This window comes from Felis catus, chromosome B4 (genome assembly GCF_018350175.1).
Source record: "Felis catus isolate Fca126 chromosome B4, F.catus_Fca126_mat1.0, whole genome shotgun sequence".
Taxonomy (NCBI): Eukaryota; Metazoa; Chordata; class Mammalia; order Carnivora; family Felidae; genus Felis; species Felis catus.
The window spans coordinates 34,751,068-34,777,500 of NC_058374.1; the positions used below are offsets into that span (position 1 = coordinate 34,751,068).

At 46.8% G+C, this 26,433-nt stretch overlaps 1 protein-coding gene and 1 long non-coding RNA gene across 2 annotated transcripts in view; one reads left to right on the forward strand and one right to left on the reverse strand.

Moving 5' to 3' along the window:
- Positions 1-7,509: 7,509 nt before the first annotated feature.
- LOC109501409 lies at positions 7,510-15,888 on the reverse strand. Its single transcript, XR_002159447.3, has 3 exons — positions 15,679-15,888; positions 13,291-13,421; positions 7,510-8,026 (listed from the first exon to the last, which is right to left on the reverse strand). It is a non-coding gene; the product is annotated as an uncharacterized LOC109501409 (long non-coding RNA).
- A 16-nt stretch (positions 15,889-15,904) lies between these two features.
- Positions 15,905-26,433, forward strand: part of BID (BH3 interacting domain death agonist) — a 29,050-nt gene continuing 18,521 nt past the window's right edge. Inside the window, exon 1 of the mRNA XM_003988294.6 lies at positions 15,905-16,089. The gene's annotated coding sequence lies outside the window, so the exon portion shown is untranslated. The remainder of the gene's footprint in view (positions 16,090-26,433) is intronic.

A 26,433-nucleotide genomic window follows, 5' to 3' on the forward strand; every position in this document is an offset into this window, starting at 1 on the left:
GTCATAGCCAGGCCCCTGCCCCCTCTCCATTCCAGAATCCTCACTCCCTTCCCTTGGCTTGGTATGATTCAGCCAACCCCCAATGAGCTAACTTCAGGAAGGGCAGCAACAAGGCAGAGAGCTTAGGGAGCACATGACCTGGCTGGCCCTGGTGGTTAAATGATGGAGGACCCAGTTGTTCGGCAGAGTCAGCCCACCTCCCCCAGGAAGCTCCCGTCTGCTTCCTCCCCTGGAGCCCATTCTAATGAAAGCCAGACTCGGGGAGGGGACATTTCAGCCCCCTGAAAGCCACTCTGCCTTGATTCCCTGAATGGGAGCCTCAGTGACAACTGTTGGTTGTTGGCTCGATAGCAAGGTCCAGGGGAAGGGCTAAGGTAATACTGGAACTCCTAGACTTGTAAAGCCCAGCAAAGGCATGGAGTGGAAGCTGGGTCAGAGCCGGCCTCTCACTGCTTCCCCCAGGCCGTACCTGCCAACACATACCAGGCAGGGCTGAGAAAAACCCACAAGGTTTCCAGCTTTCACAGCTCACCTGTGCAGTGTGAGTCATAATCATGGGTATGAACATGAACTTTGCCCCACAGGCCCAGGTTCTGAAGGTAGCCATCCTCCCCTCTCCTCTAGCATGAGTTATTTGGTTTTCCTCTCTAGAACCTCCTGCCTTCCAGACCCATATATCCTTCAAGGCCCAGAGCCAAGACTCCGTGTTGATGGGAAAGCATTCAGACACTTTCCTTCCCAGGCATCTTGTCTGCAGCTCCTGGCCCCTGTGCACACCACACTTCAAAGGACAGGGGAGTCATGCCATCATGTAAACCACTCTTCCCCTCTCCCCTGGCACTTTCCTACAGCTCTCCCTGGGCCTCCCACATTGGACTCTCATACAGCAGCACCTTAACCCCACCACTTGTTCCTGCATCTCAGCCCAGGGTCCACCAAAGATGATAAGCCCCTGGCTTGACCCTTTTTCTGGATCCCACAGTAGAGTCCTGAGTCAGGCACAGAGCAGAAGCTCTGAGGTACTTATTCACTTGGGGCTGGAGAGACCTGGGGTATCAGGAAATAAGCCATCATGTTCTTCTGCCCTCTGTTAATGTGGCTGTTGGTTCAGAAACCCTTGGAGGTCCCATGTCCCCCTAACCTCAACTCCAGTCACAGAGGAAGTAGTTATGGAGAGCTAGCTGTATGCGTGGTACTCTGCCAGTTAGTCTTCCCTGACACAAGATGTTACACCTTCACCTCCCTTTCATCACCCCAGGTCTTTGTCGTCAGATTCTATCCCTGAGGTGAGGGGTGCAGGTGTCTAGGATGGAAGGAACCTTGATGTCACGAATCTAAAGTCAGCTTGGGTGCATCACATTGACTTTCATGAGCATTGTGAAGGCGGAAGGAAGTGGTATCTGTGGGCTCGCGGAAACTCTGACCTAAGAATGGCATGTCTGGAGAGGCTGGGCATGGGGGTGCTTGTGGGTAGCAGGCACTAGAAGGTAGAGTGTGAGCCCATCTGCCATCCAGAATCCCCACCCCATGTGGACTTGTCTTTGGGGAAGTCAGAGGCTTTACCTCCTACAGTTCTACGGGACAAGATGCCATCAAAACACGAGCAAGAAGTGACTTAGTCAACACGCAGGTACAGTATGCCAGCCACCAGGGACCAAATGAACCCAGGCAGCCACAGGCATGTGCTCTCGGAGCTCAGTTGACAAGGCCCAGAGGCGCCAGCCTGCCACCTGCCTTCCTCCATCCCTTCAGTTTCCCAGGGCCAGGCACCTGAGGTCTCCTGAGAGCCCAGAGGCAATACATCACCAACCCTGCTGGGAAATGAGAGACACCTGGAGAAGAGGGTCACTATCAAGTCCAGGTTTGTGGGGTACAAGCAACTGAGGAACAGATAGGGAGGGACTGTGGAGGCTGCTCAGGAAGTGACAAGGGAAGGAAGGGGATAGGGGTGCAAGTCGGCAGCCCCTATCCTCTCCTTCCTTCCTCTTTGTGCCCCTTCACTTAAACAATGTTTCTTTTTTTTTTTTTAATGTTTATTTCTTTTTGAGAGGGAGACACAGAGCACAAGAAGGGGAGGGGCAGAGAGAAAGGGAGACACAGAATCTGAGCAGACTCTGAGCTGTCAGCACAGAGCCCACCATGGGGCTCAAACCCATGGCCACGAGATCATGACCTGAGCCTAAGTTGGCCACTTAACCAACTGAGCCACCCAGGTGCCCCGTCTCTGTGCCCCTTCAGAAGCCCCAGCTACTGAGCTCCTACTCCCAGAACCACCTCCCCACACCCTGACCTCTGACCCCCAGCCAATCACCCTCAGCTGCACAGAACTGTTTGGGAGCCTCTAAAGGGACACCAAGTAATAATAGCAATGGCAGCCATTTACTGAGAACTTACTATTATGCCAGACACCATGCCTAAGATTTTTATATAGTTCCTATATTTAAAATACAACTTGGAAGCATGTATTATCATCTTCTTTTACAGGTAGGAAATTGGAAGTCAAGAAGCCAGCTCTGGGGCCTCAGCTTGTGGGGAGCCAATAGCCAGCTTTCTTGGGGTAGCTGCTGGCCTCCTTGCTTGCAAGCCCAGGAATGTCAATGACTTCACGCCAGGTTTCTATGTATTCTGAGGACTTGCCTTGCTCATTCTGACTTTATGCCTAATACATACTGTTCCTTTTCTTTCCCATTTGATAGGTAATAATTAGAGCACACTGTACCAGTCACTATATTAAGAGGCATTATTATCCCCATTTTATTGATGAGAAAACTAAGCCTTGGAGCAGTTAGGTACCATGCCCAGGGCCACAGAGCCAGTAAGGTACAGAACTGAAAAAACCAACTGCAAAGACTGAGCTCTTAACCACTGTGCTAAAGGCCTATCAACCTCCCTCTGACCCCACCCCTGGGCAGCCTGCCCTAGACCCCTCCAGTCCATGCCCCCTCTTCCCTCTAAATCCCCCAACGCCTCTGGTATGAGCCATGTACTGACCCTTCAATGCATCTGCATGTGTTGCAGAGTTCACTGCTGTCCCCTCTATCTGCGCTGTCCCCAGCCCAGCAAAGTTGACTACTAAACTAAGCTGATGGCCCCTTTCAGCTTCCCCACTTGGCCTCTCCTTGTTTTCCTCTCCCCAGCACTCCCCTTCCTGACTCTCCATCAAAACCTATCTTCTAGGACAGCTCGGAAATTCTTTCACATTTTTGTAAAGAATAAAAACACATGAATAGCTAAAACAACCTTGAAGGGGCGCCTGGGTGGCTCAGTTGGTTGAGCGTCCGACTTCGGCTCAGATCATGATCTCATGGTTCATGGATTCGAGCCCCGCATCAGGCTCTGTGCTGACAGCTCAGAGCCTGGAGCCTGTTTCAGATTCTGTGTCTCCCTCTCTCTCTGCCCCTCCCCCACTCATGCTCTGTCTCCCTCTGTCTCAAAAATAAATAAACATAAAAAAAAATTAAAACAACCTTGAAAAAAAAAGAGTAGGGGCGTTGCCTTAACTATAGTAGGACCTAATGCAAAGTCATAATAATATAAACCATGTAGTATGGGTAGAAGGACCAGCAGACTGATGGGGCCCCGAAAAAAGCATTCAGAGGGACCGTGGAAACTCAGGTTGTGATTAAGGAGGCCCTGTGAATCAATAGGAGAGATGAATTGTTTTTGCAGATGTTTGGCAAGTGGGCTCACTGTATAGACAAAATGAAAGTAGTTTCCTGTTGTAACACTATGTGTAAAAATAAACTTGGGATGAATTAAAGACCAAAATTAAAAAATAAAACTACAGATTTATAAAATAGAGAAAATGTAGGAGAATATCCTTGACCTATAGAGAAAGGACTTCTTCCCCCGCCCCCAGTTTTATTGAGATATAATTGATACAAAACATTGTGGTAGTTTAAGATACACAACATAATGATTTGACATGATCACCACTGTTTAGCTAACATCCATCATCTCACATAGTTACAATTTTTTTCTTGTGATGAGAACTAAGATCTACTCCCTTAGCAACTTTCAAATATACAATACAGTGTTGTTAACTAGAGTCACCATGCTGGACATGACATCCCCAGGATTTATGTATCTTATAACTAGAAGTTTGTACCTTTTGACCCTCTTCACCCATTTCACCCAACACTGACCCCCTGCCTCTGTTTCTGTGAGTTCAGGTTTTGGGGGGCTTTTTTAGACTCCACATGTAAGTGAGATCATGCAGTATTTGTCTTTCTCTGACTCATCTCACTTAGCATAATGCCCTCAAAGTCTATCCATGTTGTTGGAAACAGCAGGATTTTCTTATTTTTTTTTATAGTGAGCAAGAGTCCAATGTGTATGTGGGGTGTGTGTGTGTGTATTTGTGTCACATTTTCTTCATCTATTCATGTCAATGGACACGTAGATGTTTTCATGTCTTGGCTATTGTATATAATGCTGCAGTGAACACATGGGTGCAGATATCCCTTTGAGATAGTGATTTCATTCCCTTTGGATAAATGCCCAGAATTGGGATTGCTGGATCATAGAGTAGTTCTATTTTTAATTTTTTTTAATTTCTTTTATTTATTTATTTTTTTATTTAGAGAGAGCACGTGAGCAGGGAAGAGGTGCAGAAGGAGACAGACAGCAAATCTCAAGCAGACTCCATGTTGAGCATGGACAACAAATCTCAAGCAGACTCAGCATGGAGCCGGACCCAGGTCTCAATCCCAGGACACTGGGATCATGACCTGAGCTGAAATCAAGAGTCAGATGCTTAACCAACTGAGCCACCCAGGTGGCCCCTATTTTTAATTTAAAAAATTTTGTTAACGTTTATTTATTTTTGAGAGAGTGTGAGTGGGGGAGGGGCAGAGAGAGGGAGACACAGAATCCGAAGCAGTCTCCAGGCTCCGAGCTGTCAGCACAGAGCCCAACACGGGGCTCAAACTCACGAACCATGAGATCATGACCTGAGCTGAAGTCGGACACTTAACTGACTGAGCCACCCAGGTGCTCCAATTTTTTTGAAGAACCTCCATACTGTTTTCTATAATGGCTGTATTCCCACTGATCGTGCACAAGGGTTCCCTTTTCTCCACATCTTCAACAGCATTTATCTCTTGTCTTTTTGACGATAACCATTCTAATGGATGTGAGGTGATATTTCATTGTAGTTTTTATTTGAATTATTTGATTGGTGATGTTAAGCACTTTTTAATCTATCTTTTGGCCATTTGTACATATTCTTTGGAAAAATGGCTAACTTCCTCCACCCATTTTTAAATCAGATTGTTTATGGGTTCATTATATATTATATATATATTTTATATATTTATATATTTTAGATAGTAACCCCTAATCAGATATATGATTTGAAAATATTTTCTCTCATTCTGTGGGTTGCCTTTTCATTTTGTTGATAATTTCCTTTGCTGTGCAGAAGCTTTTCAGTTTGATGTAGTCCCACTTACATATTTTTTGTTTGTTTGTTTTTGTTGCCTTTGCTTTCTGTATCAAATGCAAAAAGTCGTTGCCAAGATCAATGTATAGGAGCTTACTTCCGATGTTTTCTTCTAGGAATGTTATGGTTTCAGGTCTTACATTCAAGTCTTCAATCCATTTTTAGTTGATTTTTGTCCATGGGGTAAGATTGAGGTCCATTTTCATTCTCTTTCATGTAGAAATACATGTGAAAATTCTCTTTCATGTGGAAATTAATTTTTTAATTGTTTTTTTCAGGAGAAAGAGCATGCACAAGCAGAGGAGAGGGGTGAAGGGAGAGGGAGAGAGAGCGAGAGAGAGCGAGAGAGAGAGAGAGAGAGAGAGAGAGAGAGAGAATCTTAAGCACGCTCCACACTCAGCGCAGAGCCCCTGGGATCATGACCTGAGCCAAAATCAAAAGTCAAACATTCAGCTGAGCCACCCAGGCACCCCGTTTTCCCTATACTTTTAATTCTACACTTTTTATTATCTTTTCCTCATTGAGTATTCTTGACTATTTTGTTGAAATTTAATTGATCATGTATGTGTGAAGTTATTTCTGGGCTCCCCTTTCTGTTCCATCAATCTGTGTGTCTTTATGCAAATACCATACTATTTTGATTACTGTAGCTTTGTAATATAGTTTGAAATCAGGGAGCATGATGCTTCCAGCTTTGTTCTTCTTTCTCAAGATTGCTTTGGATAATCAGGGTCTCTTGTGGTTCCATACAAATTTTAGGACTTTTTTTTTTTCTATTTCTATAAAAAAAATGCCATTGGAAGGGTACCTGGGTGACTCAGTCTTTAAGTGACCAGCTCTTGATTTTGGCTCAGGTCATGATCTCACGTTTGTGAGTTTGAGCCCCACACCAGGCTCTGTGCTGCCAGCGCAGAGCCTGCTTGGGATTTTCTCTCTCCTTCTGTCTCTGCCACTCCCCTGCTTACTCTCTCTCTCCAAATAAATAAGTAAACCTAAAAAAAATAATAAATAATAAAAATAATAATAATATATTTTTTAAATGCTGTTGGAATTTTGGTAGGGATTGCATTGAATTTGTAGATTGCTTTGGTTAGTATGGCCATTTTAACAATATTAATTTTTCTTTTCTTTTTTTAAAAATGTTTATTTTTGAGAGAGAGACAAGAGAAAAGACAGAGCACAAGCTGGGGATGGGCAGAGAGAGAGGGAGACACACAATCTGAAGCAGGCTCCAGGCTCTAAGCTCTGTCCGAGCTGCCAGCAGAGAGCCTGACGTGGGGCTCAAACTCAGAACTGCAAGATCATGACCTGAGCCAAAGTTGGATGCTCAACCGACTGAGCCATCCAGGTGCCCCAATAATTTTTCTAATCCACGACCATAGAATATCTTTCCATTTATTTGTGCCTCCTTCAATTTCTTTCATCAATGTTCTACAGTTTTCGGAGTATAAATCTTCTAACTCCTTGGTTAAATTTATTCCTAGGTATTTTACCTCATGTTTTTACATTCTCAAAATGTAAAAAATCAAACTACAATTTAAACAATAGAAAAAATGTAGGAGAATATCTTTGTGACCTATGGGAAAAAAAGACTTCTTAAATTATACTTCAAAAGCACAGACTAAATAGGGGCACTTGGATGTCTCAGTTGAGCATCTGACTCGTGATTTCAGCTCAGGCCATGATCCCAAGGTCGTGGGATCAAACCCCCGCTTAAGATTCATTCTCTCTTGGGGTGTCTGGGTGGCTCAGTTGGTTAAGCATCCAACTTCAGCTCAGGTTATGATCTTATGGTTTGTGGGTTCGAGCCCCACGTGGGGCTCTGTGCTGACAACTCAGAGCCTGGAGCCTGCTTTGGATTCTGTGTCTTCCTCTCGCTCTGTCCCTCCCCTGCTTACTCTATCTCTTATAAATAAATAAATGTAAAAAAAAAATCTATTAAAAAAAAGAAGATTCATTCTCTCTCCCCTTCTACCCCTCTCCCCTGCTTGTACTTTCTCTATCTCTAAAATAAAAATAAATAAAATAAAAAAATAAAAAGCACAGACTAAAAGGGAAGAAATGGATGAATTTGAGAATTTTGTTTAATGCAGGATACCACAAAGTTAACAGGCCAAGAACAGATTGGAAGAATTTGTAATGTCTAAAACAAATAAGGGGCCTAGTATGTCGGATACCTGAGGAACTCCTGCAAACTAATAAGAACAGGATAAGAACCCAATGGATACATGGGCAAAGGAGTAAACAGGTAAATTACCAAAGAAGCGTTGAGGAAACAATGGTGCCCCCATCGTATCTCCTCTTCCTGGACGCACACACACACACACAACTCTATTTCCTGGGTTCTTCGTCTGTACTATGTTGAGATCATGACATAGGCACTCCCACAGGGGATGTGAGTGGGAAGGCTGTGCAGCTCCCGCTGAGTCAGTCAGGAGTGAGCTCTGCACACTGTGTCCCTGTGTCTTTGCCAGTAGAAGTGAAAAACTCGTGACAGCAGAGATCCCAGAAGGAGGGCTGCTTGGATCTTAGCATCACCTTTGGAGGAGGACCGCCGAGGAGAGCCACTTGACCCATGTCAGACTGCGGGAGAAATACATTTTTGAGATCTTAAGCTCCTGAGGTCTCCTAGTTTATCACTGCAGCACAGCTATTGTGGCAGTCACAGAGAAGCACTGCTCAGACCTGCCATCAACAAAAAGCTTGCTTGTCAGCTGCTAGAAGTTCAGTTAGCCGACAGCCTCCGGCTGTGTGGCCTTCAGACGCTGCCACAGAGGCCATGTGCTTCCCAAGCGTAAATGAGCATGGTGCACCATTCTTTGCTCTGGAGCGACCTACTGGCATGGCTGTGACCTGATTAGATCTGCTTCATGGTCTGTCCAGTTCTGGTTCCTCCCCTGCTTCCTTTTACAGGGCTCAGACCTGTGTTGTGATCTGAAGGCTTTCCCTGTCCAGTCCTGCTTCTTACTCTATCTTTCACAGACGTTATCTCCCCCGAAAAAACTTCTTGCTGTCCTGTTTCAGCGTGTGCTCCATGGAGGATGCAAATTGATACTTTTATCCTATCCTGAACAAGGATGCTCAGACTTATTGCTTAGCATGGAACTATGGAAATGCACAAACAAAATAACAATGAGATATCACTTTATACCTATTAGATGAGCAAAATCAGCAACAAAGATCATGCCAAGTGTTGGTGAGGATGGAGGGAAACAGGAGCAACAGGCCCTCCTGGTGGGAATGTAGAGAAGAACAACCAGTGGGGAGAGCGGCTGTGAGTACTCGGTCAATTTACCCACCTGTGACCATATGCCCACCCTGTGACCAGTAATTCTGTTCCCAGCGGGCTCTCTAAAAAATTCTCACTCAGGGGCGGCTAGGTGGCTCAACCGGTTAAGTGTCAGACTTTGACTCAGGTCATGACCTCGCAGTTCATGAGTTCGAGCCCGTCAAGCTCTGTACTGACAGCACAGACCCCACTTCGGATTCCCTGTCCCCCCCTCTTTCTGCACCTCTCCCACTTGTGCTCTCTCTCTCTCTCTCTCCAAAAAAAAAAAAAAAAAAAATCCTCATTCAGGCGCATAGGGACCATATTTGAAGATGTTCATTTGAAGATGTTCATTTGAGCAAGTTGGAGGCAATTTGGGGTTTGCATATATGTGGGAACAGATGAGCAAAATGTGGGGGATGCCCACAGTGGAGTACTCTGTGGCACTTAGAAGTGACACACATGGAAACATGGAGGGATCTTGCAAATACTGTGCTGAGTGAGGAAAAAATGAGATCTACTATAATACCTACAAAACAACAGTATACTTTTTTTTTTTACAAGACTTTATACAAACAAATGATATATGATACACATGTCATAAAGGCTGCCTCTGAGAGGGAAGTGACGCACATGGAAGGGGGGGGAAGAGAAGAAATAAATGAGAAACAACACAGGAGAGGGGACTGATGATGACCACACGCTAAGAACTAAGGAGATGGGGGCACCTGGGTGGCTCAGCTGGTTAAGTGTCCAACTCTTGATTTTGGCTCAGGTCATGATCTCCCATCATGAGATCAAGCCCCATGTTGGGCTCTGTGCTGTGAGCACAGGGCCTGCTTGGGATTCTCTCTCTCACTCCCTCTCCCTCTGCCCCTCCCCCACTCATTCTCTCCCACTCTCTCGCTCTTTCAAAATAAATAGACTTAAAAAACAACAATGACAACAACAACAACAAAAACTAGGGAACATGATTCATCCAATGCAATGCATTTGAGATATTTTAAAAAGAAGCATATAAGAAAAACATTCTTTATAAATAAATGACTTTTAATACAAGCTTACATAGTTCATATGTCCTCTGCTGGAGATCTGCTTTTTTTTTTTTTAAGTTTATTTGTTTAAATAATCTCTACACCTAACGTGGGGCTTGAATTCATGACCCTGAGATCAACAGTTACACGCTCTTCTGACTGAGCCAGCCAGGTGCCCCTGGAGACTTGCTTTTTTGCATTAATCAAAGCACAGACAGGATTGGGGAAGGGGAAGCCAACAGGACTTTCTAAGATCCCTGAGATGTGCCATAGGGAGAGTAGTCTGTCTTCCTCCCTGATTCCACATGAGATAGAGTAGATGTTATTTAGTTCATCTTCCCCAAACCAATTTTCAGCCCCGAGTTGTCTTCACACAAAAATACCTTGGGCGTCTGGATGTCAGGTGGCCAGTAACCTCGATTTTCCAAATTCAGCCTTGAACAAGAAAGAGTGTAAACAGTGCTCTAAACAAAGCTGTCACTGAGTCCCTCCCTACCAGTGCAGTGGACATACACAGGGCTGTGCAGGTGTCTGAAGCTGGAGGGGTCCAGGCCTGGGTTCAGTTTTCCTGTGAGACTGGGTGTGGATTTGAATATCACCAGCCCACAGACAGAGCCTGGAAAGGTCAGGTCATAACAGTTTAGGGAGGCCCAATAGCACTCTGCCAGAGTCAGCCATCACCGAGTCCTGTCAGAAACAGCCTCCAAGGAGGTCTTCAGGGATTCAGGCCTGAGAAGGAGGGAAAGCTTTGAATTTTTCTAAAAAAAGGTGAGCTTTGCTCTTGACCTTGGAGCAGGATAAGACAGGTGTGACCTCCCCAGGACCAGAGGTTCCTTCCTGTGGTAAGGAACGTAGGCAGTAAAAGGGAAAGAAACCTAGCCCCCCCTGACTGGGTACAGGTGACTCACAGCTGAAGGTGGTGTGTTAGTTTGCCATGACTGCCGTAACAGAATATGCATACCTGGAGGCTTAAACAACAGAAACCAACTCTCTCACAATTATAGAGTCTGTAAGTCTAAGATCAAGGTTTCTTCTGAGGCCACTCTCCTTGGCTCGTAGACAGCTGCCCTCTCCCTGTGTCTTCACATGGCCCTCACTCTCTGGGTGTCTGTGTCCTGATTTCTTCCCATAAGGATATCAGTCATATTGGATTAGGGCATACACCAATGGCCTCATTTCACCTTAACTACCTTCTTAAAGAGCCCATCTCCAAATATACTCACATTCTGAGAGAGTGGGAGGTTAGAGCTTCAACATATGAATTTGAGAAGGGCACAATTCAGCCCAACAATGGGTTTCAGAAATAATCATTTTCAAACAGTATTCCTTAAAGATGTTTTTGAAAATGCTATCCTCTTTCTGTTGCAATAAAGGGAACTTAGAAAGAGGGATGGGGAGGCGCCTGGGTGGTTCAGTTGGTTAAGAGTCTGACTTCAGCTTAGGTCATGATCTCACAGTTCGTAGGTTCAAGTCCCACATCGGGTTCTATGCTGACAGCTCAGAGCCTGGACCCTGCTTCAGATTCTGTGTTTCCCTCTCTCTCTGTCCCTTAAAAAAACTAAGACAAAACAAAACAAAAAACTTAAAAAAAAAAAAAAGAAAGGGGGTTGGGGTTTCAGAGGAGGAGCGGCCCAGCAGCCGGAAGCAACAGTGAGAAGCCTCAGGAAAAAGTGAAACCTAGATCAGACTGCTTGCTTAGCTTCCTACATACTTTCAGCCAAAACCTCATTGTGTTTTGTGTTCTATCTTCCTTACTAAGAGCATCATTCTTTCCGGTTTGTGTATTTACTGTTTTATTTTTGGATTAAGGTATTATTTTTACATATGGTGAAGTTCACCTTTTAGTGTAGAATTCTATGAGTTTTGACAAAAGTATATAGTTGAGTAACAAACCTGCAATGAGGATATAGAAATATTCCACCCTTCCTGGCTTCCCTTAGCGTTCCTCCCCTTCCAGTGTCTGGCACCCAGTGCTATGTTTTCTGACCCTATAGTCTTGCCTTTTTGAGAAGCATCACATTCTCTGTTTTGTTTTTGTTTTGTTTTGTTTTGTTTTGTTTTGTTTTGTTTTGTTTTGTTTTAGACAGAGAGAGAGCATACAACCGGGTGAGAAAGGCAGGAGAGAGAGAATCTCAATCCCATGATCCTGCAATCATGACCAGAGCTGAAATCGAGTGTCAAAAGCTCTCTTAATTTATAAACAATGCTTACAGATTTTAAAGCCTAAAGCCTAAGGCACCCGGGTGGCTCAGTCAGGTGAGTGTCCAACTTCCACTCAGGTTATGATCTTGAGGTTCATGAGTTTGAGCCCCCCCATCCAAAGCCCCACTTTGGATCCTCTGTCCCTGCCCTCCCCCCTCCCACCCCGCCGGCTGCCACTTCTCCAATCACGCTCTTTCTCTCTCTCTAAAAAACAAAACAAAACAAAACAAAACAAAACAAAAAGCCCACAGCCTAATAGAAGCAGTGAATGAGAACTGGGGGATTGAAGCAGAGAGAAGCTACCCTGACTGCAAAAATCTAAATAGGAGATGCAAAGAATTTGGCAGCCAATTGGCATAAATCCCACCCTGCAGGACTATGTCAGTGGCCCCCTACAATGTTTAGGGTAAAATCCCAACTCCTCACCTAGCCTTCCCCCAAGCCTCCCTGCTGTCACCTGGCACTTCCTTCCCTCACCCACTACGCACCAGCTGCATCGGGCTCCTTCCGGTGGCTGCATGCTTACAGTAGATGGCTTCCTGTGTCCAGAGTGCTCCTCCTCCTCCTGTCACATCTGCTCCCTTTTTTGACTTTCAGGCATCAGAGGACCAAGCTCATTAGCCACCCATTAGTCACTTGCCCTCGCAGTGCCCTGTTTAGTTTTCTGCATAACACCTAACAGCACCTGATGATTTTCTTGTTGACATAGTTATTCTACCTGTTGAGCACCCAGCAGTACCAAGCACTGTCTGGGGACCGAGACAACAGTATAGATAGAACAAGTCCCTGTCCTCCTTGTGGAGCAAATCACTATGTAATATTTCAGGTTGTAATAGGTGCTGTGGAGGAAATAAAGCCAGGCCTAGGGAAAGCACAGAGGCCATTGGTATTGAGGGAGAATAATAAGGGGACAGTGGTAGGATTTGAGCTTAAAGAGGGTGCAGCTCATATGGGACTTTGGAAGCTATTGAAAAGACCTTGGGAAAACTTAGAGGACTCTAAAGAGTGGAGCGACACCATCTGACTTTTATAAAAGGAGGAAGAGTACAGGGAGTGCCTGTTAGGAGGCTATTGCAATGATAGAAGGAGATGGTGGCTTGGATCAGGGTGCTGGTGGTGCAGAGTGAGCCAGAGGGGGGCGCGGAGCTGCTGGGATGCACACACACTGCTGGCGGAGTGCAGGATGGCACAGCCGCTCTGAAAAACTGGCTGTTTGTAATAAAGTTGCACATTCCTCAAGCCGGTGACCCAGCAGTGCCACTCCTAGGTATTACTCTCAAGAGAAGTGAAAACATACATACACGTATGTCTGTAGGACAACGTTTGTAGCAGCATTACCGTACCCACGATATTTGGGGACGTCATGGATCAGCAAGCAGATGTACATCTGTGGAGAGGGAGCACAGAGAGCCACCCAGAGCAAGAGCAGCATTTCACAGCACAGGAGGCCACGCTTGTGAAGATGACTGGAGGCCTGGAAAGGATGAAATTATGTTTAGAATCCTGTTTAAGGAGACAGAGAAGTATGTCATCCATCATTCAAAGTTTAGCGGTCAGAAGTGTTGAGGGTAATCGGAGAGTTGAGTAGTGTCAAGATGGGAAGGATTACCAGTTATATGCACTGGTTAGAAGCTAAACTCCTCCTGAGCCTGGGAACTGCTTCTTGGGGAGCATACTGTGGCCTGATTGGTCCACATACAGAATGAAAAACACATTTACAGTCCTAGAAATGTACTCGTGGTGCTAAAGTATCGGTGGCAGAAGTGACTTATAGCTTAGGTAGGCCAGCTGCCCAAATGAGGGATGTCTGTATTGTCTGTGACACACAGCCCGGGCCCCTCCAACTCTAGCATGGCACTGTATCTTCCTTGGCAGGGAGAAAGCATCCAGCTGGCACTACCCATGTGTCATTTGTTCTCTGATCTCAGGTATCCTGTGCCTTCATAGCAGTCCTTATTGGAGGAAATCTATTTATTGGAAGAAACCTACTCTTGCTGAAACTTTATAGATTGTCCCCTTGATACCTCCTTCAGAGCCAAGATAAGCTGCACACAAAACCCAGGAATTTCATTTAAAGTTAGGTGCATCATAAGGTTGGGCTATCTTGAAGTGGTAATTGGTATGCCCCATTCTTTGTTTATGGAATTGTGAAATTAACCTCTATTGCTTTGGCTGCCAGAAACCTCAGAGACAGCCCCATTAAAAATATTACCTGGGGGGTGCCTGGGTGGTTCAGTCCATTAAGTGTCTGATTTTGGCTCAGGTCATGATCTCAGATTGGTGAGTTCAAGTTCCACAGTGGCTCTCTGATGTCAGTGTGGAGCCCACCTTTTGATCCTGTCTCCCTCTCTTTCTGCTCCCCCCCAACAATAAACATTTTAAAAGTATTACTTGCTATTTATACTTTAATCACTTGGATATGCAGCTCTGATAAAAAAAAAGTTAACTTGAAATACAGATAACATTATCTAAATTTAACAAACTATTTTCTGTGATTTTCATTATAATAGTTTTTAGTGGTTGTAAAATTAATGCCACAGTCATTTTAGAAAAATTGGAAGATACGGGAGCACCTGGGTGGCTCATTCAGTTAAGCATCTGACTTAGGCTCAGGTCATGATCTCACAGTTCGTTAAGTTTGACCCCAAGTTGGGCTCTGCGCTGACAGCATGGAGCCTGCTTGGGATTCCCTCTCTCTGTCTCTGTCTCTCTGCCCCTCTCCTACTAGCTCGCTCTCTCTCCCTCTCTCAAAATAAATAAATGAACTTAAAAAAAAAAAAAGGAAATTGGCTATGAGGAATTTATTCAGGTAGATTGCACTTATAAGTACTCTATCTGGGCTCCTGGGTAGATCAGTTGGTTAAGTATCTAACTCTTGGTTTCAGCTCAGGTCATGATCTCACAGTTTGTAAGTTTGAGCCCCATATCAGGCTCCGCACTGTCAGCTCAGATCCTGCTTGGGATTCTCTCTCTCTCTCTCTCTCTCTCTCTCTCTCTCTCTCTCTCTCTCTCAATCTGCCCCTCTCCCACGTGCTCTCTCTCAAAATAAATAAACAAAAAAAATTAAAAGAAAAAAAAAAGAAGGGGTGCCTGGGTGGCTCAGTTGGCTAAGCCTCTGACTTAGGCTCAGGTCATGATCTTGCGGTTGGTTAGTTTGAACCCCATGTCCAGCTCTGTGCTGACAGCCAGAAGCCTAGAGCCTGCTTTGGATTCTGTGACTCCCTCTCTCTCTGCCCCTCCCCTGCCTCCACTCACCCTCTGTGTCTCTCTCTCAAAAATAAATAAACGTTAAAAACATTCTTAAAGAAAAACTGGAAAACAGAAGAAAGTGGGAAGTAAAATAAATCACTGATTTTTTAAAAATATAACCTTGTGATAATTTTTGGTTTTATTTCCTCCTAGTCTTTTTTTTTTTTTCCTTTTTAAAAATTCAGTTCCTATTCCTTTGTTCAGGTGTAGCAACTTCCGTGACCCTACTTGATTTCTCATGCTTTCCCGTTTCTGTTTCTCTTTTGTTGGAGTCACGTGTGTTTCTCCTCTGGCTGTGCAGTTGTGGGGCTATCTGGACATATGGACTGGTGAATGGCTTCACGAGATTATTAGTGGGAACTACCACCCCCGAGGCCATTCCAAGACAGTCCAGGAGGATTCTAAAAGCAGTTCCACGCAAGGAACATTAGGAATTATCCCAGCATAGCCGGAATGAGTGGCTAACCTTCCCAGATAGCTACCTTGACATGGAGAACGGTGTGAAGATGGAAATGTTGCTATGTTGGGGCCACTGTATCATCGGCTGATGGGCCTAGCTGGAGTCAGGGTCCTCGCCCGGCTCCAGGCACCCCGGCTTTGGAACGAGCGCAACGCAAAAGCCTTCTAGCTTCCCGGGCCCGGCTCCGGCACCCCGCGGCTGAGCTTCACGGTAGCGGGAGGCTGGAGGCGGGCCGGGGGCGGGGCCAGCCGTGGCGGGCGGGCGGGCGGGGCCCGGGGCCGTGCCGGCGGGAAATAAAGGAAGTGGGCAAGCCGCGGCTGCGTACTCCGCGCGCCTCGGAGACTGCCTGGTGCCTGGTCTTTGGTCCCCGGTCCCCGGCCCCCGGCCCCCGGCCCCCGCCGCCCGTCTCTTGGCTTCCTGCCGCGGCTGCTGGGTGAGTGAATAGCCCCCCTACCGCGCGCGTCCGTCTGCGCCAAGCTGCAAGTTTAGGAGCCGGTGCCTACCGGGTGCGGGGCTCGGTGCTCGCCGCCGGCCAGACCCTCCCAGGCACAGCCCCGCACCGCCTGTGGCTGAGGGTTGGAGCTGGAGGGCGAGAGTGGAGGCACGGGCTGCCAGGTGCCACTCCACCCGGAGCGCGCCGCGGGACCCCGCCTCGGGCAGCCTGCGGGACCCCGGGGTTAGAGCCTGCCGGCCCTCGGCACCCGGCGTCGGATCAGCCTTTCACCCCGCCTATCGACCGCCTGGGCCCCCTCCTTGGGTCCTCGCGGCCCTGACACCGGCCGGAAGGACTCCCCCATCCCGCTCGGAGGAAGGAGGGGCTCACGGGGAACCTGGAAAGCAGGAGGGGGGCCCGTGCGCGGCTCCTTGATTCTCTCCTGTGGCCAGAGCGGTCCTCCGCTTGGGGAGGAGGCTGGATAAGGCTTTGTTGTCTCCTCTCCAAGCGAGTCTTCGGGTTTGGCCCTAGGCTTGTGGGGCCTTGGCCGGAGTGCGGTGGAGAGGATGGTGGGTGAGGACTTAAGACATCCTCCGCCCACGGTTCCGTTGACGGTTCTCAGTGAGACCAGTGGCTGCCGGGTCCAACCTCCGAGCTGAGAAAACCGACGGGAAGGGACAGGTTCAGGTCACACACCTGTTCAGCACCAGATCCGGAACCCAAATCCGGACACAGACCTTGGACTCTGGTCTAGGGCACTTTTCCCAGTGCCTGGCTGATTCCTGAGGCCAGAGAACCTTAGAACTGTTAGAAATTACATGCATATACTAGCTCGTGGTAGACATCAGTTTATTGAATGACTTAGTGACCCCAGGGGATCCTGGGAGAGCGCTAAAGCCCCCAGCTACCAAGTGGCTGGGCTAGCGGGGGTTTATTTATTCATTCATTCTATAGTAAGAATGTGCAGCCCGTGCTGGGGTCCTGGAGGGACAGCGGGGGATGGGCTTGAACACAGCTAAGGTCTTCTGGGATTGGATTGGCCTGGGAAGGGTTAAGGAGCAGGCGGGGTACCCAGCACATAGTGCCCCCACCTTTTCACGCAACTGCCTAATTCCACTGCCAGGCTTATCTGTCTGCTCAAGCCTCACTTGATGCATCTTAGCTGGTCTGTCTCTATAGAAGGGGGAGCTAAGGGAACCTGCCAAAGGATGTGGTTTTTCCACATTCCATCTCCACCCATCTGGGGTGCATGACAGGTCTTGAGATGGGGAAAGCTCTCCTGGGCTTTGGTCTGTGCCATCTTGAGGCAGACCTTGGACCGGGGCCCTCAGAGTCCACTGGGAGTCATCAATGACTGTTCCTGGAAGATAATCTCGTTTTGGAGCTAAAAGGAAAGTGGGAGAAGGACTCCTTTGGTTTTAAAAGTTCAGTTGGGCAGAGCTCTAGTAGGGCATTGTTGGGAAGAGGGTAGATGTGAAGGCTTTCATTGCCACTTGTAATGTGTGAGTTCTGTCCCTCTTGCCCACAGAGGGAAGAGTAACTCACAGGGAGGAGGTACAGTGTCAGCACCCGCAGGAGGCCTTGTATAATACCTCATGGGTGGGGATTAAAGGCAGCCTTTTTTTGGGTGTCCTTGAGCACTGAGGTGCCTATGCTGTGCTGGGCATGGGGGCAGTATGGTTCATGAGGGACAGGGTGCTGTCTCTTGGGAATGGAGATATAGACTGGCAGCTGTCATACATCAGGATGCAGGCTTTGATAGTGTTTGCTGCAAAGGGCTTCGAGTGGGTTGCTGTTAGTTTTGTCTGTAGACATTAGGCCATCTGAAGTGGGCTCTGAAGAATGAATAGGAGCTTGCCAGCTGGGTAAGATGGGAAAGTGTACTCAGGGCAATGCAGGAATGTGGGGTAGGTGTGCCTAGGTGGGAAAGAGGTGTTTCTAGGTGGAAAGGGGCATTGCATGCCCTGCTTTGAGGCCTTGCCCAGAAAAGCTCACAGTGTTAGCCAACCTGGGAGACTAATTGGAGGAACTGCAGGTTCCACTCATTTGCAAATGAGAATGGCCTGTCAGGAGTGCTGAGGACGTGTGGAGGAGCAAGACCCTGGAGAATGAAGTCTTCTAGTGCAGGAGTCTTGGCTTGCAGAAGGGCAGTTAATGACATTTGAGCCGTTCTCTTTTTCTCTGGTGCTGATCAGGGACTGTGTATTCCTTGGTGGTAGTACCCAGGATGCTGGCTCTGGACTCCCAGCTCCTGAGAAGCCTCACTCTAGAGCTGTGGCCATTGGAAGTCCTTTCTGTGGTTGCACCTCTGGTCAGTCTGGAGCTTTGGGGTGTAGTGCTGGCCTGGATGCTCCCTCAGGCCAGCTGCCCACCCTACTGGGCCTCCTATGCATAGGATCCGATTAGCAGCCCCTTGGTTGGGACACCTGGCTGGCCACCCCCACAGGCCATACAAGTCCTTGCCCAAAGCCACTGACAGGTTTGAAAAAGCTGATTGAAGATGGTGATAACATACAGAGCTCACTGTGGGCTAGATACATGCACAAAGAACTTTATGTGTATTAGGTCACTTGGACATCACAGTAATCAGGGACTAGGTTATCATCTTTATTCTTCAGATGGGAAAACTGAGGCATGGAGTGATTAAGTAACTTAGCCAGGGTCACAAGTGAGGGAGTCAGACCCCAGAATCCCAGCTCTAAGTATTATATTGCACTGCCTGGATTTCCAGGCTACTCCCTACCTCATTTCCCAAATTCGGCCCATCTACCCTCTGCACCTCTACACCGGTGAGACCTGAAGGGGCAAGGAGCAGAGAGAATGACCATGGCCTTTCTGGGGACTTCTCTGCTGTGCAGGCAGCTGGTGATGTCCGCAGGACAGGAGGAAGCTTCAGGGAGCAGCACCATGGACCCGCTGGGTGGGATTGTGCCCAGCAGGCTCCCCAGTTTCCTCTCTCTGGGGCTCAATCCTTTCTTTCCCCACCTTCCCCTCCTCTTCTCTTCCTGCCTGCTGTGGTCAAAATGGGGAAGTTTCAAATGAAAAGCAAACTTGATGTCTGAACGAACCATAAAGCAACCATCGAATTCTTGGTTGACTTTTTGTGTCCAGGGTCCTAGAAGCTACCAACTTAGAAAATGAGGAATGTTAACTAATTTGGATGTAAATTTAAAAAAATTTAAATTAAAAAAAAATTTTTAGTAGCTATAAAAAAAATGAAGTGGTTTGTTTTAAATGACCCTCTCCCCTTGGTAATTCTATCAGCTTGGGTGTTGGAGAAGGGCACCAGGAGGTAGAGTGTTATGACCCCTCTGAGTCTTAGAAGTCTCTAAAAGGGGACCGGTTACTTTCAGACACACGGAGTGGCTGGACTGAAACTGCCCTGCCCCATAGATCGTGCGGCCTAGTGGAAGTATGTGGGCCGCGCACAAGTGGGGCTGCCACTGTATGAAGAGAGGCCTGCCTTCTGGGCCCAGGATGTCAGGACCACCACAGAGATTGCAATACTTTGTGGCTGGGCTTCTGCCCCAGCTGAATGGGATCGCCAAGCCTGCACTTACTAAGCTCCTGCCATGTTGATGGCTATGCTGACCAGTGGGGCAGGTCAGCATCTGCCTTATATGCTCATGTGCTTAAAAAAGTCCCTTTCTTCAGAGTTAGGAAAGTGAGTGCTGAGGCCTGGGTCAGGGGCAGGCCAGTCCTTGGAGTTCCGAACACAGCATGGGGGGGGGGGGGGTTGGGGAGTGGGGGTCTGAGCTTTTATCTGAGGCCAGCAGTGATGATGTTGTTTTTCTGTTAGTGGGCATCTGTGCATATGTAGTTGGCTTAATTTGCATAACTCTCATTTTAATTCTTATGTGAATTCTGTGATGTGAATGAATACATAGATGTGAAACATCAGTGCTGGGGTGTTTCTCAGGAGTGCTTGTGGTTAGACAAGCTTTCAGGAGGCCTCAGTCCTGGGTCTAGGACTGGGCCATGGCCATGTCCCAGGAGCTCCTACTTAGATCTCCACACCCTCATGTTCACTGCCCTCCCTCCCCTGCACTCCACTCCCCTGTAAGCCTAAGTGAAGGGTAAGAATCTCAAGAGGCAGGGAGTGTCACCTTTTACAAATGTGGGGAAAGTGAGGTCACATGGCAGGTTGAGAACCAGCTGTGACCTCTCTCTCTCTCCCTTTAGAGGATCCCTTTTGTGTGAGCCTCTTTTTTTTTTAATTAGATTTTTTTTTTAATGTTTATTTATTTTTGAGAGAGAGAGGCAGAGAGAGGGGGACAGAGGAGCCAAAGCGGGTTCTGCACTGACAGCAGCAAGCCCCATGTGGGGCTTGAACTCATGACCCACGAGATCATGACTGGAGCAAAAATCAGATGGTCAACCAACTGAGCCACCCAGGCGCCCCGGGAATTTGTGAGCCTCTTAAATGCTGCTGGGCCCCAAGGACTTAGGGAGTTTGGGGCTTTTCTGGGGTTTCAATTTGTCTTTCCAAGGAGAGCTAACTGAAGTCAGAGCTGGGGGACTAGAGTTCAGTTAGGACCTGGAGGCAGCAGGAGGACATGATAGGAGTAAGAGAGCAGGGGAGAGGAGGCAGCAGATGGGTGGAGGAGAGGGGCTGAGTCATGAAGGCACTTGGGAGGTGGTATACGGGTCGCTCCTGGGAGTAAGAGCTGGAGAGTGATCCAGAGCTGAGTAACTGGTCCTGTGACCATAACACCAGGCCTGAGGTCTCAGGCATTTGTGTGCCTGTTTGGGACAAGGCCAACTGGATAAATGAGTCACAGCACCAGCAACCCCTCTTGGCATTAGGGAGGACATTATTTATAATGGATCACCATCTGGGTAGTCAGATCTGTATCATAAGGGCTGGGAGGGGCTCCTGCACCAGCAGGCAGCTCCTTGGAGACAGAAAGGGGGAGGCTGCCTTTGGGGTTCAGTTGGGGGAATCCTGAGCTTCTGGTGGGAGAAGGCATTGTGTTTGCGACTGCCCCCCCTTTCTTCTGGCCCAGCCACCTCTGTATGTATGGTAGTGGTGGGGGAGGAACGGGGTGCAGAGGACCAAGGCCAGGTTCCGCACTAGCTGGGCACCCTGGAATCAAGGCAACACAACACCACAACCATCATCACCTGCTATGGGTGAGGAGATAAACTACCCTTGACTAGAACTTCTTCAGAACTTTCCAGCAGGTATTTCCTTACCCTGTCCTGGAGAGGGTGGGGGCAGGGCTGTGAAGTCAATGGGCTGGCAGGCTGGTGGGCCTCTGGGACTGGGTGACAGCACAGCCTTGAGGAGAATGCCTCTCTTGCCCACCACACTTTCTTTGTCAACCTCCTCGACCCCCATCACGGAGTTCCTGACTGTGAGACCAGCTGGCAGCCAGGTGTCCATCACATCTCAAAAAGCCCTGCTTCTCCCTGGGGTATCTCCTAGGAAGCTTGGCAACATCCAACCTCCTAGACTCTTTCCTGGATGACTGGGGAGCTGAGTCCAGTACCCTTGGTGGTCACAACATCTCATTGGAGTGGTGTTTATCAGTATGTAAAATGATTGCACTGATTATATTTTCACACCCTATACTGCTCCAGATGCAGGTAATCATCCTATTGCGTAGGTGAGGAGACAAAACCTGCTAGAACTTGGGAGGTGGGAGGGCTGTTGCTTAACCATGGAAGGCCCTGCTGACTGTCCTCGCCCTCCTGCTCCATTCAGTTGCTTCACCTGCCAGCTCTGGCTCAGAAGGGCAGCGTGGGAGCAGTCCCAGGGTGGCCGTGGTCTGGGGTCTGACTTAGCCTTGGTAACATCCATTTTCTTTTCTGTGACTAAGCTGTAAGAGGAAGACAGTTAGGGGGTGTTGGAGGGAGAGGCTGTAGGACAGATAAAGGCCGACTTACACATTTTGGAGTGGACTCTGGGATGCCTTCTTGCTCCACCCAGGGTGCACATGTCTATCAGAAGCCCAGGGTTTGGCAGGGGAAGGGAAGCAGGAGACTTTAGGAGAGAGGCCTGTGGACCTGGGTGAAGCATTAGACGTGTGTGAAGGGACGGCCTGCATCATCTGGTAAAGAGGCTCCTGCCTCTTTATAACATCCTCCTTCAGGCTGCCTTTCTTTTAAAACACTTTATTGAGATATTTCACGTACCACAAAATTTACCCATTTAAAATGGTCCTTAGTATATTCACAGTTATTCCAACCATCACCACAATCTAATTTTAGTACATTTCAATAGCCCCGAAACTCCACATACATTACCAATCATGCCCTAGTCCCCCTGTCCCCGCAGCTCTTGGCAGCCTAATCCATTCTCTGTTCTGTGAATCTGTCTATCCTATAAATGGGATCATACGACATGTGACCCTTTGTGCCTGTCTCTTTCACTTGGCGTATTTTCACGGTTCATGTGTGTTGTAGCACACATCAGACCTTCATTCCTTTTTACAGTCAAAAAAATATTCCATTGTAATAGAGATAACCATATTTTGTTTATGGATTCATTAGTTGAACTTTTGGGTTATTTCTACTTTTTAACTGTTGTAGATAATGCTGCTATGAACATTCATGTACAAGCTTTTCTGTGGACCCATGTTTCCATTTTTGTTAGTTATATGCCTAGGAGTAGAATTTCTGTGTCAGTTGATAAAACTCTGTTTAATTGAGGAACTGCCAAACTTTCCCAGAGTGGCTGCCTCATTTTACCTTCCCACCTGCAGTGTACGAGGGGTCCAGGTTCTCCATGTTCTTGCTCACTTGCTATTATTCATCTTTTTATTCTAGCCATCCAAGTGGCTTCATTGTGGTTTTGACTGGCATTCTTATAATGGCTAATAATGTTGAGCATTTTTTCATGTGCTTATTGGCCATTTGTGTATCTTTTGGATCCTATTCAAATCTTTTGCCCAATTTTTAATTGGGTTGTCTTTTCATCATTATTCTAAGAATCCTTGATTGTCAGTCCCTTGTCAGATAAATGATTTGCAAATATTTTTTCTCATTTTGTAGGTTGCCTTTTCACTATTTTGATGGTACCTTTTCAAGCATAAGAGTTAATTTTCTTTTTTTTAAATTTTTTTTAATGTTTATTTATTTTTGAGACAGGGAGAGACAGAGCATGAACGGGGGAGGGTCAGAGAGAGAGACACAGAATCTGAAACAGGCCCCGGGCTCTGAGCTGTCAGCACAGAGCCCAACGCAGGGCTCGAACTCACAGACTGTGAGATCATGACCCGAACTGAAGTCGGACGCTCAACTGACTGAGCCACCCAGGCACCCCAATTTTCTTTTTTTTCTTAAAGATTTTAAAGTTTATTTCTTTTGAGAGAACGCGAGAGAGCAGGGGACAGGCAGAGAAAGAAGGAGAGACAGAATCTCAAGAAGGCTTCACGCTGTCAGCAAAGAGCCCCAACATGGGGCTTAAACTCACAAACTGTGAGATCATGACTTGAGTCAAAATCAAGAGTTAGACACTTAACAAACTGAGCCACCCAGGCACCCCAAAGATTTTATTTATTTATTTATTTAAAAATTTTTAATATTTATTTTTGAGAGAGAGTGTGAGAGGGGGAAGGGCAGAGAGAGAGAGAGAGCAAGAAGGAGACACAGAATCTGAAGCAGGCTCCAGGTTCTAAGCTCTCAGCACAGAGCCCGAGGTGGGGCTCAAACTCATAAACCATGAGATCATGACCTGAGCCACAGTCGGATGCTTAACCAACTCAGCCACCCAGGCGCCCCCAAAGATTTTATTTTTAAGCAATGTCTACACCCAGTGTGGGGCTCAAACTTACAACCCTGAGATCAAGAGTCGCATGCTCTACCAGTCAAGCCAGCCAGGCACTCTGTGAGTTAATTTTCAACAAGTCCAGCTTATCTGTTTTTTCTTGTATAACGTATTATTTTGGTGTCCTATCTAAGAAATCATTGCCTAACCCAAGGTCTTGAAGTTTTATACCTGTGTTCTAAGAATTTTATAGTTTTAGCTCTTACATTAATTCTGTGATCTATTTTCAGTTAATTTTTGTATATGACATGAGGTAGGGGCTTATAGATATCCAGTTGTCCCAGCACCATTTGTTGGAAAGACAACTCTTTACCCTGGTCTTGCCTCTTTTGTCAATGATTGATTAACCATAAATATTAGAGTTTATGGACTGTCATTGCTATTCCATTCATCTGTTTATCCTTTGCCAATTCCACACTGTCTTGATCACTGTAGCTTAGTGGTAAGTTTTGAAATTGGAAAGTGTGAGTCCACCAACTTGTTCTTTTTCAAGATCGCCTATTCTGTGCCCCTTGGATTTCCATATAGATTATAGGAACCATCTCTAACTTTCTGCAAAAAAGCCAGCTGGGAGTTTGAGAGGAATTGGGTTGAATCTGTAGTCAGCTCTGGGGAGTATCACTATCTAAACTATAATAATTCTCCCAATATGTGAGCATTGTGTGGCTTTCTTTCAATGGTATTTGTAGTTTTCAGTGTACAAATCTTATACGTCTTTTGTTAATTGTATTTCTAAGAATTCTTTTTTTTTTTAAGTTTATTTATTTATTGGAGCACCTGGGTGGCTCAGTTGGTTAAGCGCCTGACTCTGGCTCAGTTCATGATCTCACAGTTTGTGAGTTCGAGCCCTGTGTCAGGTCTGTGCTGACAGCTCAGAGCCTGGAGCCTGCTTCAGATTCTGTGTCTCCCTCTCTCTCTGCCCCTCCCCCGCTCACACTCTGTCTTTTTTCTCTCTCTCAAAAATAAACATTTTTTTTTTAATTTATTTATTCATTTTGAGAGAGAGAACAAGCAGGGGAGGGGCAGAGAGAGAGGGGGACAGAGGATTGGAAGCGGGCTCTATGGTGATAGCAGACAGCCCAATACGGACTCGAACTCACAAACTGTGAGATCATGACCTGAGCCGAAGTCAGATACTTAACCAACTAAGCCACCAGGCACCCCAAGAATTCTCCTTTTCTTGATACTGTTATAAAGGTTATTTTCTTAATTTCATTTTTGGACTGTTTATTGCTAGTGTATAGAAGTACAATTGATCTGCAAATACTTGTGTTCTGCAACCTTGCTGAACTCACTTATTAGTTCCAGTAGTTTTTTTAGTGGATTCCTTGGGCTTTTCTATTTGTAAGATCATGTCAGATCAGTATGTTTCAAAGCTTCTCAGTTGATTTCAGTGTGCCAGGGTTGAAAACCACTGGGTTAGATCAGTGGTTCCCAGGCCTTTGAGATGGAAGGGGAGGGGAACAGAGTAGTCAGAGCACTAGAATTTCTGAGGAATTTCCCTGAGTGTCTGTGGGTGAGAATGAGGGGCTGAGAGCTTAGACTCAGCCTAGGCACAGAGGCAGAGGGACCAGTATCCTAAACGCCAGCTTCTTCCTTTCCCAAGGAGGAATCCAGTTGGGCCAAGGGAGTGGAAGTGTGCCTTTTACAGAAGTGTGTTCTGGGTGAGGGTGACAACATCCTCCCTGCTGGGAGTTTTTAGAAAGAGCCCACGTTAGAACCCATAAGAGTCAAAACCCAAAAGAACTCGTCAGCGGGTTAGGGAAGCTGTCGAGGTCCTGTCGGGGACTGTGGAGAGGAACAAGTCTGGCTCTGAGCCACCCAGGGCTGTCAGGGCCATCTTTCTGGCTATGCCTGGACCCTGTCCACCCCAAGTAACTGGACTTCACCCCACTTGAAGGACTTTTTCTTACAGCTCTAGACTAGTGGTTTTATATTCATAAAAGTAGATGTGAGAACTGGCAGATACTTTAGAAATCCACATTCTCGGGGCACCTAGGTGGCTTAGTTGGTTGAGCGTCCGACTTCGGCTCAGGTCATGATCTCACAGCTTGTGAGTTTGAGCCCCACGTCTGGCTCTGTGCTGACAGCTCAGAGCCTGGAGCTAGCTTCAGATTCTGTGTCTCCCTCTGTCTCTGCGCCTCCCCCTCTTGTGCTTTCTCCCTCTTTCTTTCTCTCTCTCTCTCAAAATAAATAAACATTAAAAAAAATAAAGAAATCCACATTCTCTAGAAACTGGTTGTATCCTCTTACTAGTTGCTTCATTAATTAATTAGTGAGGTAAATGAAATCCTTGACACGTGTCCATTTTATCATTTTATATTTGTATGAGAGTCATGGTTTCACTTTTTTTCTTTTAATTACGCATTAGCAGTTTTGGAGGTCATCTACTGAAAAGCATGCCCAGTGGATTCACATGGTCTTTTCTTAGCTACCAGAGGCAGTAGCTAAGCAGAACGTTTGTTTGTTTGTTTGTTTGTTTGTTTGTTTGTTTGTTTGTTTGTTTTTGAGAGAACGCATGTGGGGGAGGGGCGGGGAGGGCAGAGGATCTGAAGCTGACTTTGTGCTGCAGC